Here is a 17,529-nt window from a genome sequence, read left to right on the forward strand (position 1 = left end):
CCAGCATGACAGTCTCCTCCATCCCAATTTCATCTCCCAGCATGAGCCTCCCAGTGTCAGAGGAGGATCTGGATCTGGAAGCAGGGGCCCTGACTGCCTTAGCAAAAGAAATTCTGGGAATTTCAACTCTCAAAGTTCCCCTAGAGCCTGGTCTCCTCTGGAAAACACCTTGGAGGAGATTGAGGATGTGGAGGCAAGTGGCTCAGCTGAGTCAGCTCCTCCTGTTGTTGTGCCTTTGCCTGCTGAGGAGGGGGATAAGGCAGGATTCCCACCCTCAACCCAGAAGTGGGGCTAGTAGTGTAGTGAGGGATCATTTTGAGGTGGCAGATGATCCCAAGTGTGCTACATGCCAGCACTGCCAAAGGCAGATCAGCCGGGGCAAGGAGGTGAAACACTTCACCACTACGGTGATGCTGCTGCATCTCAGGAGGCAGCACCCCCTTGCCGTTTCTCCTTCTCAGCCTGGCACCAGTGGGAACATGTCCAAAGGGAAGTCCCCCTCTTGCTCCAGAGCAGAGGCAAGACACCCTGGAACAGTGGGGGAAAGCCGCAGACAAATGGGAGCATGTTCTGAAGGAGAGCAAGGTCACACAGAGCATTGGGGAGATGCCTGCTCTGGATGTCCAGCCCTTCTCCTTAGTTGAGCAGCCAGGGTTCAGGTGGCTCATGGCCCCATCCAACAAGTGCCCGCGTGCACCACCCTTAGCAGGACGGTGGTGCCCTCCCTGAATGAAGCATGCAGGGAGTACTTAAGGGAGGAGCTGCACAAGGCACTTCACCTCAGATATTTAGAGCTGCTGGGGTGGAGATCATGCCTAACTCTCCCTCGCAGGGCACTGGTGCAATCAGTCAGGCAATCGGTGGGCTCTCCTGGTGATGAATGAGTGATGAATGAGTCCCACATGGCAAGGGAGATCATAGTGGCCGTGAACCGCATGGTGCGGGGGTGGCTAATTGGGCAGGGCAAGCCCACTCATGCATTCATGGTCACTGACAATGGGGACAATATGGTCAAGGCAGTCCATGATGCCAACTTTGTTGACATCCGCTGTGTGGCACACAAGTTCCACTTCATAGTCAAGGATGCTGGTGATGGTGCCATCACTACCACCCAGCTGATTTAAAAATGCAGGAAGGTGGTGGGCTATTTCCACTACAGCATCAAGGGGGGCAAGATACTCTGGGAGAAACAGGTAGAGCTGAGCATCCCACAGCACAAAATCATGCAGGATGTCGAGACTCGGTGGAACTCCGCATACCTGATGCTGGAAAGGCTGGTGAAGCAACAGAAGATCATCCATGAGATGGCCTTGGTTGGGGAGATTGGGATCAGCGGCCCCCTTAACAAAGTGGAGTGGGATGCCATCTCCCAGATCTTGGTGGTCCTCAAGCCCTTCCTTTCAGACACTGAGACCCTCAGCGTTGGCAAAGCCCTTGTTAGCCAAGTGAACCCCATAGTGAAGGAGCTTGAGAATCAAATGGAGAAGTTCTAGGGGATTAATGTTCCTGACTGAAGCAAGCTGCTTTCTCCAGAGGTGCAAACACTGGTGAAGCAGCTGAAGGAGGGCATCAAAAAAATGGCTTGATCCCCTGCAGTCCAGTACAGTCCATGTGCTGGTGGGCATGTGCAACCTGAGGGTGAAGGGGAGCATGTGCAGCACCAAAACCCTTAATTACTGGATGGAGGTGCTGGTGAATAGAGTCAGGGAGGCAGAAGGGTAGAGGCAAGGGGACATGGAAGAGGGGCATCCATTTTCCCATGCTAGTACTCCCAGCACCAGCCAGTCTCCTCCATGCCAGCTGCTGCCAATACGGGCCAAGGGCATGACTTCAATGCTGGAGTCCAGAGGCACTAGACCCCAGCCTTGAGCAGGTAGCACTGAGGCTTTGGTGGCTATCTATCTTGCCACGGACATGGAGCCACTGGACTGTGACCTCTTGGCCTACGGGGGAACCCAAAGCCAGGTGTGGTAGGATCTGGCCACAGCTGCCCAGGAACACCTGTCTCATTCACCAACCAGTGTTCCAAGCAAGAGGCTGTTCAGCATTGCTGGGGATGTTGTGACACCCCACTGTAGCTCCTTGGATCTTGGTTTGGTGGAGCAGCTGATGTTCCTCAAGGTGAACCTGCTACTGCTGGGGTTCCCCGACAGAGTGAATGCCTCACTCTGTATGCACCTATTTCCCTTTATAAAAAAACCCCAAAACATTTAATGCCCCACTTTCAAAGCTGGAGGTGGCACTTACTGCATTACTAACCAGCAGGGGAACATATCCCTACTGAGCTCCCATGCCAGGATGAACTTGGAGGTATGGGCTGGGGCTATGGGGAAGGAGGAGACCCCAGATCCTGGGCATGACCTAAAACTGCACCCTGCCAGGGTCAGGAGGCCTGGTGGGACTCCCAGTGACACAGCAGCCCCCAAGAAATTCCAGGACCGCAAACTTCCATGGTGAAAGGTGGGTGGGAGTTGCCTTATAACCTCCAGGCACCACACGCATGCACAGTCCTAGCTAGGGAAAGCCCAGACCAGGAAGATTTTTGAGAGGCCTGAGGCTTGCTGGTTGCAGTGGAGTTGTGAGGCTCCAGATGAGCTTAGCTGCCTGGGGTGCCATCTGCAAGGTATGAGCTACAGTGCTAGGGGAGGTATGGAGCTGCAGGATGGGTGCATGTCACACTTAGAAATTGGGGGCCTAAATGGGCAACTTCCTGCCTGGGAAACATCTGAATTGGTTTTCCACCCAGGCATGGCAGTTGAAAGATGGGTGGACAGTTGGCCCAGAAACAGGTGGGTGGGCTGAGATCTCACCCACACTGGGAAGGCCCCCTGCTCTTCCTGGATGGAAGGAATAGTGAAGAAGCCAGAGTCTGGCATGCAATGCAGACAAGAAAGCCAGTCAGTGAAAATGTAAATTAAGGTGTCAGAGGATGAGGGACAGGCTGGGGTGGAGGGTAAAAGTGGAGACCTACCTGGGGAGTCAGATGTTAGGCACATTATAGTGGGTCATAAATCCAATGTCTATATTGAATCCATGAATTTCTGTATCTAGGGGGGGTAGATGAAGTGAAGTTCATAGGCTCATCTGTGAAAAGTGGTTTATAAATTCCCTTTGAGGATCAGGCCTGAGAGATTGGAGACAGAGTGGATTTTTTGTGAGAAATGTGCCCCGATGGGTAGTTGGGTATTCTTATCTGTAACAGATTGAATTAATATGTTGGCAGGTTTTGCATTTCTTGCATGGCATGGTCTGGATCCATTCAGTGTCTTTTGGGCTGTAGGAAGTTGGCTTGTGGTGATGAGGTTAGGGAGGTTCGGTGCTTGTTTGAATTTACAAACCACTTTTGACAGACGAGTCTATATCCACACAGGAAGAGCGCACACACACCAACTAGATGCTTCCTCATTCTGATGAAGGGGTTTTAAACCCAAAAGCTTGCTAAGATATAGTTCTCCAACTATTCCATTGGTGTAATAAAAGATATCAGAGGTACCCTCAACTGGTCTGTGCTGGGACAAAGAGGGGTCAAAGGGCCAGGGACCCACTGAGAGGAATGACCAGAGCAAGAGGCTCGGGATTCTGACTGGCCTGAAGGTAAGGCCAGGGCCTAAAAGGGAGCCAAAGGTCCCAGAGAGGGGACCACAGCTGGAGGGGGTGAAGGATGCAATCTGTGAGGCATGGGCAACAGTGTAAGGGAAAGTGCAGAATGGATGTCACCTCAAAACACCTAAATGGGCAGCCTCCTGCCTTGGAAATATCTGAATCAGGTTTTCATCAAGGCATGGCAGGAAAGAGGGGCAGGCGGCTGGCCCAGAAACAGGTGGGCAGGTGGAGATCTAACCGGCATCAGGAAGGCCACCTGTTACAGGCTAATATCCCTGCTGGTTTCATCCCACTGTGCCTTAAACATACACACAAAGTCACACATCACAAGTTTTGCTTTGAACAGTTTGATGTGCAGTGCAGTTCTCCACAAACCCCTATACATATCTGCTTGAAACCTGGCAGGCTTCATGGCCTCAGAATGGGCTACCATCTCTGAAGTTTTCATCCCACTGAGCCTTAACATACACACAAAGTCACACACGGCATGAGTTTTGCTTTGAACAGTTTGAGGTGCAGTTTCCCAGAAATCCCTGCACCTATCTCCTTGAAACTTGGCAGGCCTCATGCCTGCAGAAGGCACTACCAGTCATGCTGTTTCCATCCAAATCTGCCAAAAACGACAACATTATAGGTATTTCAGTGATTACCCATTATAGTTTATGGCTGAATCACCGAATCTCTCCGAATCAGCACCAAATCTTCCAAAGCTGATTCAGCCAAATTGGTTCGGGGCAGTGATCTGAATCCCCGAATCAAATCACTATCCTCTGACTTGGCCGAATCTGAATCAAATCGAGTACTTCCCTATTCACATAGGCCTACCATGGACCCACACTCCATGTGTAATACAATTAGAAACTGTGCATAAGTGCCAAAAATGCCACTTATACAGCAGATAAACTGCTATTTAGGCACATAAAGGATAACAGCATTTGGTCCCAAGTGACTGACAGTGGGATAGCTGTGGAACAGTTGGAAACAAATATTGTATATTAACTTTTACAGCTTTGTATGTTATTGCCCCAAACAGAAACAATCTAAAATATCATAACAGAAATGTCAGAGCATTCAGAATGTTTACAAATAATTTAAACTGGTGTGTTGGTAAAAAACACTATTTTCAAAAGACCTTAGATATATTGTTTGTTGTCAGTTACATAATCTCTTTCCAATATTTATGTACAGAATAAGAAAGATCAATCAAGATACAGCTAAACTGCTGAGAAAAATCACTCCAATTGTGCAATGTAGAACCTTTTATTCACCTTATTCTAATCATCTCCTAAATGCATTCATCAGAAGCATTTCAATTAGGTACCTTACCTAGGGTTTGTTTCATTTTTTTTAAATCCATGGCATTTAGATAAAGTGTATAAGGAGATCATTAAATAGGAGAGCAAATCCCATTGATCCAAATCCCATTGAAATCACTGAAAACGTCTCTCAGATTTCAGTAGATTTTGGAGCAGATTCAGTGAGAACCATTTATAAGATTTATTTCAATGTCCAACACAGAAATAAAGTAAATATTAAGAGTAAATAATATCTTAACACCCCTATAATTTAAAGGAGAAAAGAATAGATTTTAGTACAGGAAATATGGGGATGCACAAGTGAGCTGTGCAAATCATGCTGCATTTGCAGTTCACAATATAATTGTTCAACTCAGTGGGATCAATCTGCATAATGACATTTAGCCATAGAATTTTGAGTTTTATGAACCTAAAGCATCAAACCGACACCCAGATAACCAGTTTAATCTTTCTACAAAGAACAAGGGAATTAGTGAAAATTAAGCAAATATTTGGGGTCTTTTCAGGGACCCCAAACCAGAGGAAGTTATGAATACTTTTGCATTTCCCTTTGAAATGTGTTCATATCAAATGAGGTCAAGCTTCTATTCCTACCTTTCTGAATAAACAAAAGAAAATTATTTACATCTCCAGGCCTCTTTACCAGCTGGATTCATGTCTGAAAGAATAAATATCAGTAAGACATCCATGTATCAAAGACCTGTAACTGCAAATGATTATTCCTGAACTAAATTATTCATTTATATTATGGCAACTGAGAAAAGTAGTAGGCAAGTTTAGAAATAGGAGCATAAGGAAACAGTCTGTTCTTGAGTTCAAGTTCTCAGAACCAACTGATATGTTCATTATACCATCATAATGAACATATATTATAAAATACATAAGCTTATAATAATTTTCTATTTGAAGCAATTGGCCAAGACCCAGTCATTTGTACTTAAAATATTAAGGCCCACATTTTGAGCAAGAACAAGTGATGTGTGGGTTCTTTAATATGGGTTTTTTAAACTGTGGAATTTAGTTTGTAGAAAGCAATAAGGAGTTCTGTCATTTAAACTAGTAACCTAACTGAGACGTGGGTGAATGAGGCCCCTTCTACATATTATATCTATTGCACAATTACCTTATTAATTGGGCAATACATTTAGACTGGCTACATGAGAAAATTAACTATTATACTTTAAAAAGGTCCAACCGCTATAAAGTCATTGCTCAAAATGTGCAATAACTTTATAGCTGGTTTAATTTGCATGTGTAGGCAGTCTGTGGCTGGCAGAGGGCAGTAGGTGAGATCTGTCATACATTGCAATCTCAGCCCTGAGGTTCTCCACAAACCTGCCCAGCTAGGAAACTACAGCAGTGCCCCATCACTGTGGGAACTGAGAATCCCACAGCTGACCGGGCTGCCCATGGGGCACACCTGGGGCCATGAGTCCCACATATGATGGGGCTCTCAATCTTGGCTGTGCCACACATGCAACAGGGACCAAGAATCCCTGCACTGAGAACCTCCACAAGCGCAGCTGGGACTGAGAACCCCTGACAGGGATTTCAGACCAAGGGCCCCACCAGGTGCAAGGATTCTTGGTCCCAGCTGCATGTGGCTCCTGACAGCTGGAAGCCTGCCTCTTGCCAATGCAGGGAAAGCCCAGGATTGGGCTTCCTCTACAGCACAAAAACATGATCAGATCTAATGTGGCAAGGCAGGAGGCTCCACTGTATAGATCAGGCCTTAGATCCAATCACACCTTTACCTGTACATGTAGAGGGGGCCTGAGGTGCCAGCACCATGTGCTGATTTAGAAAGAAGCAAAATGGTGACTCACAGAACAAACTGCTGGTTACATCTTTGCTCTGAATAGCAACTCTCTAAGTTATAAAATGCCCCACCCAAAAGGCTATCCTTAGAAGCAGTTGTTCACCACCAAATATTCTGTTTAGTGTAATGTGAATATTTTTCTTCTTTATTCTATAATAAAATACACACATTTCCATGTTGGTGTTGGAGCTGATCAAAATCCTTACAAACATTTTGCAGTACAACTAAGTTCATTCGCTTTGAAAGAGGTAGAGATAACAAATCAAAATATGCCCTTATGCAACCTATTTGCATTAGAACTTGCGTTTAAATACTGTATTCCACAAAATTGGACAGGGAAAGCAAACATCTTGCATAACCTTTGTTGATAAATTTATCATGAGAGAAACACAAAACTTAACTTTTTTACACAAAACTTAACACAAAACTTTTTTACACTCCAAAGGTATTTGAAATTTAGAATTTAAAATTAAGTATACCCTAGACTATCCATTGACAAAAGGATTAGGATGAAATCAGAGTCTCCAAATCTTACCTAGAAATAGAAAGAGAAAAATAAAATAGAATACATTTTAAGTTGCCATGTATTAAAAGCACACACATTATAAATATTAGGGCTGTGAGAAACAACACCATTTTGTTTTGACTTCTGTTTCACTGTTTCAAAGGGACAGTGTTTTGTTTCATCATTTTGTTTCATTTCAAAGCACTGTTCCATTTCGTTTCGTCAAAACTGTTTTGCTGTTTGGACACGTTTCGCCAATAGGCTATAATGGGGAATCATGAAAATGCTTAACACTTTGCTATTTCTTGCCCGATTCAAATGAAAACTACAGGGATGATAACCCCTTCTGAGGGCATGCATCCTGCCAAGTCTCAAGGAGTTAGGTGTAGAGGTTTTTGGGAAACTGCACCTCAAACAGTTGAAAGGAAAACTTGTATCACTTGCCAGCTGCGGCAGCCTCCTGTCATCCCACATGCAGATCTGGGGACCCGCACCCCCAGGAGGGCTGTGGGGCTGCGCTGGACTCCTCCTGGGGGTGTGAGCTTCCAGATCTGTGCACAGGATGACAGGAGGCTGCCGCTGCCAGCTGGGACCAGAGCTGGGCGCAGCCTACACTGAGTGCTGGGAAGACTGTTGCTGCCGCTGGCCCCAGCTGGCAGCAGCAGCAGCAGCATGTTGTCATCCCACATGCAGATCTGGGGGCCCGCACCCCCCGGGAGTTCTGCGGGCTTGTGCCAGAGTCCTCCTGGGATTGTGGGCCCCCGGATCTGTGCATGGGATGACAGCAGGCTGCTGCTGCCAGCTGGGACCAATGCTGAAGCTAAGCAAGCTTGGCTTCGAAACTCGAAACATTTTGAAACTTTTGAAATGTTTTGAGTGTCCTCGTTTTGTTTTGAAGGCGTTTCAAAGCCTTTTGTTTCTTTACAGTTTTGCTGTTTTGAGCTTAAAACATGTAGAAACAGCTTCGAAATGAAACACCCGGTGAAATTTCACACAGTCCTAATAAATATACATTGTTTCCCAATATTGGATAGTCATCGGAATATCTACTCCAAGAAAGTGGAGTGATACATCTCATACATACTTTAATTCTCTCTCCCTAGAACAGCTAAATCCATTTCTATTTCTTCATCAGAAAAGTAGAAAAATCAATATTGTGTTAAATATTCCTATTCATTATGGTGAAATCAATTTCATGATAAAACCCACATTCATCTGGCATATGTAGAGTGATCTAGTCATTGTTATCCTTTGTACAGTTTTAGTAACTGAATTGTAAGAGGGCAATGTAGATACTGAGAATTAAATGTCTTATTGCCTTTCCTCTTGTACAGTCAGCTTCAGAAAAGACATGATGAAATAAATCTTAAAAGTAAATGGCTTCTTCCTCTGCCAAAAATTAGTACAACCTTCACTAAAATAAAGTTACTACTACTACTGTTACTACTACTATTATTAAAAAGAATTAAATAAATCTCAAGTTCACTTAAGGAATAATATTCTATCAAATTGTAATAATACCATTTTTTTCCACCTCACAGTAATTCCTAACAACTTACATATAATAAAATCTAACAACGTAAGACATATGAGCTGTCAAAAGCAGAAGGTCAGAATGATGGACTTTATTTACATGCATATATTTTACTTAGAGACAGAGAGAGAGAAAGTTGATTTAAAAGCTTATTATAGTCCTAAACCTATGGAATTGAGAGAAACTATAAATTTTATAGAGAAGCAAGTAAATTATCAACATTCCTCCCAAACATTTACTTAGGCTTTAAACAAACAGAATAAGTTAGCACAGTAAAGGTGAGATTTCTTTCAATATTTATATTAGGCAGGATTTTAGACAGGATAAATTGTCAATATTATTAAACCAAAACTTCTTTTAAAACAAAAGGATTGCCCTTAAATTATACACCTCGAACACTCACTCAGACACAGGACAGATAAAAAAAGAGTTATCATTAGATAGATATTGTAAAGTCCTTTCCTTGGTTCCAAACTCATTTTTGCATGTCAGCCCCACAAAGGAGCCCTGGATTGAGGCCCCAGGTATATTTGACACCCCTGTTCTAGGCCGTACTAGAACTTAATGGGCAGGCTCGAGAAGTCATTTACATGAGACAGGCCTCCAAGATTCTCTGAAAAATATCTGGAACTATACTAAGCCCACAAAGGGACAGAAGCCACTTTAACTCCCTTTACCTTCACCTGCAACTTCTCTGCTGAGGTTCTTATGGTATGTCTTTACTTCAGCAATTGTAGCACATGCAGAAACCCCTGGGCTATATGTTTGAAATACCCATGGTTGCATGGGTGCTGATAACTCATACTGAGCTCAACTATTAACTGTCTTAGTACTTACCCAGCTTTTGGGATTAATTTCAGTCTGCACTGAACTCCCTGCTGCCACAGCTAAACAGCTACAATTACCCAAGAAACATAGGCTTAGATAAACACAGAATCTTTAAACCAAATCTGCTAAGGGCACATTTCCCTGGTACTTTGCTTTCCAAAGCTCGACACTGATCTGCCTCTAAGATCTACAAAGATGCCAACTTGAAGAGATAAAATCATGAAAAGTAAGAAACAGAAATTTATCTGTAACAGGACAAGGATTTCAGAAAGAACAAAATTTGTACAAGTGAGAGAAGTAAAACTTACTTTTAACTTTCCCAGATATACAACAACTACAGGAACATAATGGAAAAGAGGGAGTGGGCAGCAGTGGTGGGGGAAGTGGGGTGGGGTGGGGTGGGGTGGGGTGAGAGAAAAAGCAATGGCAACAGGAAAAAGAAGAGAAAAGCAAGAGAGATGCAATCTCTATGGGGTGGGAGGAAAGGGAGGTGGGAAATAACCAAATGCTTAATAAGTGGGGAAGAAAATTAGACTGACATGTGGATTTGCTAACAGTACTTAAAAGCTGCTCAGAAACTATGTTGATTAACCCAATTTAAAAAACTTAGATTCATTGATAGAGGCTAGATTCCTTAACTAGAGAATACATATCTTAACATTAGATCCTATAATTAAGTTCCTATACAACTGAAATATGTTAAGAAGCATGATTAAATTAGATAAGGGAAAAAAAAATCACTGAGGAGGCAGTGATCCAAGTAACAACCATATTCTAGGAAAAAGATTAATGATAGCAAGGAAAAAAATAGATTCAAGGTGTTTAAAGGTGAAGACTTGAGGCTTTGTCTTTGGAAGTGAAGGCAGAGCACAAACTTGCATTTTATACATCAAGAACGAAACAGTGATTGAATAAGAGGTTTATTGTGTAGACTGTGTATTGTTTATTGTGTAGATAAACTCCAAGTTGCCCAAATATAAATAAATCCAGTACAGTATGTTACAAAATACGTACACACACAGGTCAACAGAAGTTAAAGGTTAGATTAAAAACCCTGCTATTAATACAATAAAAGTGATACCAAATTCGCCCAAGAGCTGCATGAAGATTATGTCTAGTAAGCAAAAGGACTGCTTCCAAAACAATGAACTTTAGTGAAGTGAGATTCTGCCCACCCTTTGGGATATTTCTAATTTGATACTGATGCCAAGAAAACAGATAGACCAAAATACTGTATTTACCCATATCCAAGACAGCCCCCAATAATCCAAGATGACATGGACAATTTAAAAATTTGTTATAATTTCCACATATAAAATCTAATTATTACTATGGCGACAGGCGGGGGCCATGTTCCATGCCCCAGGCTGCAGTGGGGAATGGAGCCTGCTGAGCAAGGGTAAGCAGTAGGGGGGCAGCAGGAGGTGGGCAGAGGGTGAAGGTAGTAGGGGCATGCATAGAGGCAGGTAGCAGCTGTGGCTCCAGCCCAACCCCAGGTCAGGGCTGAAGCCACAGCTGCAGCAGCTGTCTACCTCATCTGGCTTTCCCCCACCACATTAAATGGGAAAAAATCCTCATCTTGGAATCCAGTAAATGCAAAAAGTGAGATTTACTGTCACAGCTGCCACTCTAGCACCTTCTAGGATGCCAGGATCCAGAGTGGCATCCATTGAGCCTTCATCCCCTTTCAACATGACCTGAGCAAATTGAACCCAAGAGACGAATTCTCGTATCATTTCCAAGCCTTGACTACCACCAGGAATGAGAAACATACATTAATGTCTTTGTCTCCTTCTCTTCCTATCCTTTTTGCTTTTTGTTATCAAGAGTTCTGCCAAGACTCCTTCTTTTGCAGCACTGCTGCAAACCTGTAGCAAGAGAGGCAGTTTAACCCCCCCACCAAACAGAACAGCCCAACAATGGAACAAGTTTGCCAAATCTCAGACTGGCTGAAAGGTACAGCACAGTCTTATTTTCCTCTGCAAGCTACACTGCAAGTAAAAGCATCCAAACAGAAGCAGCATTGCCTAACTTTGCTATTCTTTTCACTCCTCTTGTTATTCCATCTTCAAGAAAGCAGAACCAAACAACAGCAACATCAGCACTTCCGGACCATCTCAAATCACTCTCTCTTTTTCCAGTCAAAAAAGTTAATGCCATCTTTAATACCATGTAAGAGGCTGTCAACAGTGGGTTTTCCATATAAAACTCTACAGCGCAAGTGAAAGAGAATAAATGATATTGTCAAAATAAAAACCTTACTTAACTGTTTAGACTTTCAATGCTCTGTTTAGATTTTCAATGTTTGCCTTCTTGTGCCCTTTAGAAACAGCTAAAATAAATTAATAAGGATTGCTTGCTATGGGACTAAACAAGATGAGGTCTTTGCCCTCAGTGACAGAGTTCACATAACAGCTTTGACTCAGAAGCCCATTTATTTTATGAATAATTAACAAAACAAGGGGCTGATCATCATGCCATGCTCCTCTAGTCTCTCACCAGTTATTCTTTCTGTCCAACAAGATAAAGGGAAAAGAAAATCTCTTATTTCTTTGGGGACAGCTCTTTAGCCTGGAGAGAAAATAGGTGATAAAAAAGAAATTCTACACATCCATCCTAAGTCAACCTTTCTGGGGAACTGGGAGAAAATAATGCAATGCTAAAATCCCTCACCAACTAGAAGTGATAGGAGAAAGGAGAAGGGAAGACAAAAAGTTGACAAATACTTTTGACTTCATACCTTACCTATCTGACATCATGTTGAAGGAGCAGGCAGAAAAACGGGCTGCCACTTGTCCATCAAACTGGTCCTGCCTAGCTATGTATTTTAAGATACCATTCATTTTAATACAAAAATATGAAGAGATAAGTTATTTTGTTTCCAATGAAATAGAATTATCCATTATCCAGTCTGTTGCTTTCCCTGACACCCCCACACACTTTTCTTTTGCTCTGTTCATGAGAGATGATTTCAGACCATTTTTTTCAACCATACTGCCATCAATTGTGAACTTGGCAGCCCTGGCCACCACCTCTGCCACTCACCCACAGCCAGGCAGAGATGGGGTTAATTCCTCCCTCTGTCCCCTATGCCCCATGGGACTGCAGCTGGGGTCCCCCAGCCCCAGCTGTGGCTTCTATTGCTCCCTGCATGGGACGAGCAGCAAAATAAGCCCCCAGGGAGGAAATAAACCTGTATCCTGCCCCCTTTGCCTGACGGGGACATTCTGGCCAGCTTCTGGCCATGTCCTTATCCCTGCCACTAGAGTGGTGAGGGGGGAGGGACCCTAACAGGAGCAGTGGTGATGGTGTCCTAGGGAGTGCAAGCCTCTTCCCAGCAGTGGGGGTTGCACTGCAGGCTGGAGCTGGGTAGGCAGACCTACAACAAACTGTGCAGGGTGAGCAGTGGCACCAGGGCTTGGAGGGGTGACCAAAGCCCCCGAAACTTCCCATAGCATGCCACTGCCACTTGCTCTGCACAGTCAGTGGCAGCTCTGCCCAACCTGCTTCTGCCCCTGACTACACTGAAGCCGCCTGGGAAACCATGATGGGGCTCATGCCATGTGAGGGTCACCACCCTTACTGCTCCAGTGGCAGGGGTGGGGGCATGGCTAGAGACCAGCCAGCATGTGCCCCTAAGGCAAAGTGGAGGAGGCTTATTCTGTGGCTCACCTTGCACAAGGAGCATTCAGCAGAGGCAGTGGCCAGGGTTGGCAGACCCCAGCTACAGTCCCACAGGGACAGAGGGGGAGGAGGGGGAATTAACCCCCTCCCTGCCTCCTTTGCCTCAGGGTGTGATGCCAGCTAGCCTCTGGCTATGCCCCCACCCTTGCTGCTGTAGTAGCAAGGGGGGAATGCCAGACAGACCCCAACCCAGGTCCATGCCAGTGAGAAAAGGAGGGAGGAATTAAACCCCACTCCCTGGCCAGTTCTTTTGAGGCTACTACCAGGCATGCCCTCCCCCACAGCTTCCCAGAAGCTTAGGGCCCACTCTAGCGCCCCCTGGCCTCTGGTCTGAGCCACTGCAGGCATGTGCCTGCATTTCCTGAGTCAAAAGGGAATGTCTAATCACTTGCAAATTGGTTCAATCTAGGCAGGTTAGACTAACCTGCAAAGATTGAATCAATTCAGGCTCCAGGTTGTGAATGCCTGTCTCTAGCCCTTAGGGACTCAGAGCAGAAATCATTGTGCCTCTTTAGAATTATCACACAGCTCTAACTGTGTAGGTGACTCTATATCATAAGCTAATTTAGGCTAAATTAACCTCCTTTAGCATCCAAATATTCTGCCTTGCTTTTCTGTAGAAGATTTAAATTTTGTCAAAATTATGTGACATAACCCATCACTTGCATATGAAGTGCATGGGCACACATATACTGGCTACAAATAGCTTGTTTACAGCTGCATGGCTCAGGATAGATGAGTACAGCACCAGCCACAGGTGCTGGTTTCAAGCAGGTGCCAGAATGGTAGCCTCCAGAGAACCTGAATTTTCCACAGCAGCAACAGCTTGTACCACTGCAGCAGCCCCTGTGCAAGGAGGTAGCACTCAGCATCTTTCCCCTTTCCTGTGCTTGGAACCTCCTTCCTGCCCTCTTCCTCCCAATGTTCTTATTTATGCCTTTACTTTTCTGCATTTCTTGGTACTCCCCTTTTCAAAATCCTGAATCAGCCTATGGTATAAAGCCTCAGGCATTTTTACCACCCAGAATTTTCCAAATGTGGACTGCACTATTACTGAAGACCAATATGAACAGTTTCTCTGCATTCCAGAACTGTTCCCTTTTGACCCATGTGTTGATGGCCACAGTAAAAGTTAAGATTTTGAACATAACACCTTACTTACAAAATTTAAATGAACAGGTGCTATAGATCTGAAAAAATAAACTTACTGGGTTCAAGGACAATAAGAAACAACAATAATTGAAGAGATAAAATAGTTCTTGAAACTGAGCTCTTGGTTTTGGACAGTATTAGGTAAGTCAAAGAATTCTTTTAAACTATGGGTTCTAGCACATGACCTCAGAATCTGTATAAAATCGTATATAAAATGTTGTTTGATAAACTGAAGATAACTTGACCAAAAATACACACCTATTCCTCATAGATAAGTGTGCTGTGAGGAGCTGATAATAAAGTTAAAAGTAAGAAAAATAAGGGCTACGAATTGTGTTGTAATTACTTTATATATTGGCTATAAGTATCCCTGTTAACTATGATAGGCAATTTTGTTGAAACTCTTTAGATATATAGTAGTAGTTGTAAATACTTTGGAGGAGAGGATTAAAATCTAAAGGGATCATGTTAAATTAAAGAACTGAGCTACAGACAATAAATGATATTCAGCAAAAATAAATGGAAGGTGCTAAACAGAGAAGGGAAAAAATAAAAAAGGCAAAAATGCAGAATGTGGGATTAAACTGGTTTTCCAGTAGTGCTGCTATGAAGAATTTGTGGATTATGGTGAATCACGAATAGGACACAAGACAGTAATGAAATACTGTCACAAAAATGCAAATACAAGTTTTGGTTGCTTTAATGAAAGCATTGCAATGAAAGATGTGGAAGGTGATAATCCTATACTACTCAGGGCTGTTTAGACATTACCTTGACTATAGCGTCCGTTTTTAGGTATTGCATTTTAGGAAGCATTTGAAGAAGCTGGAGGACATACAGAGACAAGCAAAGATGCTAAAGGGTTTGGAAGGGAAGCATGTGAGAAAAGGTTGAGAAAACAGTTATGCTTCTTTTCCAGAAAAGGAGATTAAGCAGGGAACATGATTAGCAGTTTTCAAATATTTGTTCTCCTTTACCATAGGCAAGGGGCACTGGGTTTAACAAAGGAGATCTAGATCAAACTTCAAGAAAAAAAATTCTTATTAACTGTTAAAATAATGGAATAAACTGCCTAGGGAAGTTATGGAATCTTCTTCTTTAATTGTTCTAAAGAAGCTAAATAGGTATCTCTCCAGGATAATTTACAACGTCACAAATTTTTCCTCTAAATCCATTCAACTCTTCAAATCTATTAAGATAATAAATCAATGTACACATTAAACTGGAAAAAGGAGAGTTAAAATTAAACTCTCTTTGCTCCCTAGCTAGCCACAAAGGGAATTCTTTGGTGCACTACCCCTACCTAGTAACTCCAAGAAGTTTAAAGAATGTAGATATTGTGAAATAATATTCATTGAAAAGAAGAGTTTGAACTTTTCCTTCACATTTCTGGCTTGAAATCAACTATAACTACCCAGAAAATACAAGAAAAGAAAAAAAGACCAAAGCACTATTGGGAACAGCTCAATGTAGCTACTGTTCAAAATGTAAGAAAGATGATAGGTTTTGTGACAGAGATAGAAAATAATAAATGGATGGAACAATTTCACTGTGGACATTGTGTTCAGATCTTTTCATCCTATTTTAGATAGCCCTATAATCACAACTTGCAACCTGTCTAGCCATAATCAAGTTGCAAGTTCCTTTTGCATTATAGAAGAGATTAGTTCTGGAAAGGGCCTTGAAGGAAGGTTAAATAAAGGCTTTGCAAATTCTAACTATTCTTCCATTTAGGGGTGAGGGGAAAGGTCTTGGCAATGTTCATAGAGAAAAACAAACAAACTTTAAAATATAGATAGAACAGTTGAAACAGATTTCGCATTAAATTCAAAGATGGCAAGCAAATTAAGGGACACATATCCAGCTTGATAGTGTTATTGTCAATGGAAATGCAAGAATTGGAATGAAATGAAGACTTGATTGGTGAGTGGGAGATCAAAAGTGTAGGTTTTTAAGTGGGCATGTTGAACTTGAATTGGTGGCTGATAGTCCGCATGCCAGAAAGATAGGTGGATGTATAGGACTGGATGGAGAAAGAAAGATCTTTAGTGGAAAAGTAGATAGAAACAGTTTTGGAAATAAAACCATGAAGAATATGAAGGCAGGTAGTAGGTAAATTATAAACAGAGATAAGTTTGGGGTCAAAACCTAGTCCTTTGTGCGTCCATGTGGAAGGAAATGGAAAGAAGACAGCGCAAAGGCAATATTGAAAATGTAATCAGATTAATTAACAGAGAAACAAAAGGGTATAATGCCTTGAAATCCAAGCCTGATTTCAAAAGGCAGGAAGTAACCAGTAGGGGTGTGCAAAATGGGCCATATTCAATTGAGATTCATTGATTCAGATCACTGTCCTGATTCGATTCGGCCGAATCTAAATCAGAAGATTTGATGCCAATTTGGAGAATCAGTGATTTGGCAATAGACACAGCTTTAAATATTTTTTCAGCATTCCTTGAGATACCAGGTGTGGCTCATGAATGCTGAGAAGGTGCGGTGGATGGGGCATCCCACAGGAGCGTGGGGGGGGGTACCCCTTCATGCTCGGCAGCAAACCCAGAAGTGGACCGGAAGTACTTCCAGTCCACTTTTGGATCTGCTACCAAATGTGCAGATTCCCCACCTCCATACTCCACCAGCTCAGTGATCAGCCATGGGGGGACACCAGGTGCCCCCCTAGACCCAGGAGGCGCCAGTTGCCAAGCCAGGGGACCATGGGGGGGGGCAGCGGACCCAGAAGTGGACTGGAAGTGCTTCTGGTCCACTTCTGGTTCTGCTGCTGAGCACACTGGGGACCCCCCCGAGCTCCTGTGAAATGCTCCATGATGCTGATTCAGAAAATCAGCAATTTGGCTATACACACAGCTTTAAATGTTTGTTTTTTTATATATATATCCTGAGGTACCAGGCATGGCTCATGAATGCTGCAGTGCTGGGGCAGATGAAGCGTCCCACAGGAATGTGGGGGCGGGGGGTGGGGGGAATGTGCTCAGCTGTGAACCTGAAAGTGGACCAGAAGCAATTCCAGTCCACTTCCAGGTCTGCCACTGAGCACATGGGGGATCCCCCCAGGCTCCCACCAGCTCAG

At 43.5% G+C, this 17,529-nt stretch overlaps 1 protein-coding gene across 4 annotated transcripts in view; it reads right to left on the reverse strand.

Moving 5' to 3' along the window:
- The window catches only part of IL1RAPL1 (interleukin 1 receptor accessory protein like 1), a 1,380,155-nt gene that overhangs the window by 571,761 nt on the left and 790,865 nt on the right, over positions 1–17,529 (reverse strand). Inside the window, exon 1 of one of the 4 annotated variants that reach the window (XM_059720832.1) lies at positions 11,873–11,953. The exons of the other annotated variants lie outside the window; for them this stretch is intronic. The gene's annotated coding sequence lies outside the window, so the exon portion shown is untranslated. Of the gene's footprint in view, positions 1–11,872; positions 11,954–17,529 lie in introns of those variants that run through there. 4 annotated transcript variants of the gene reach the window in all.

Source organism: Alligator mississippiensis, chromosome 1 (assembly GCF_030867095.1).
Source record: "Alligator mississippiensis isolate rAllMis1 chromosome 1, rAllMis1, whole genome shotgun sequence".
In the NCBI taxonomy this organism is placed as follows: Eukaryota; Metazoa; Chordata; order Crocodylia; family Alligatoridae; genus Alligator; species Alligator mississippiensis.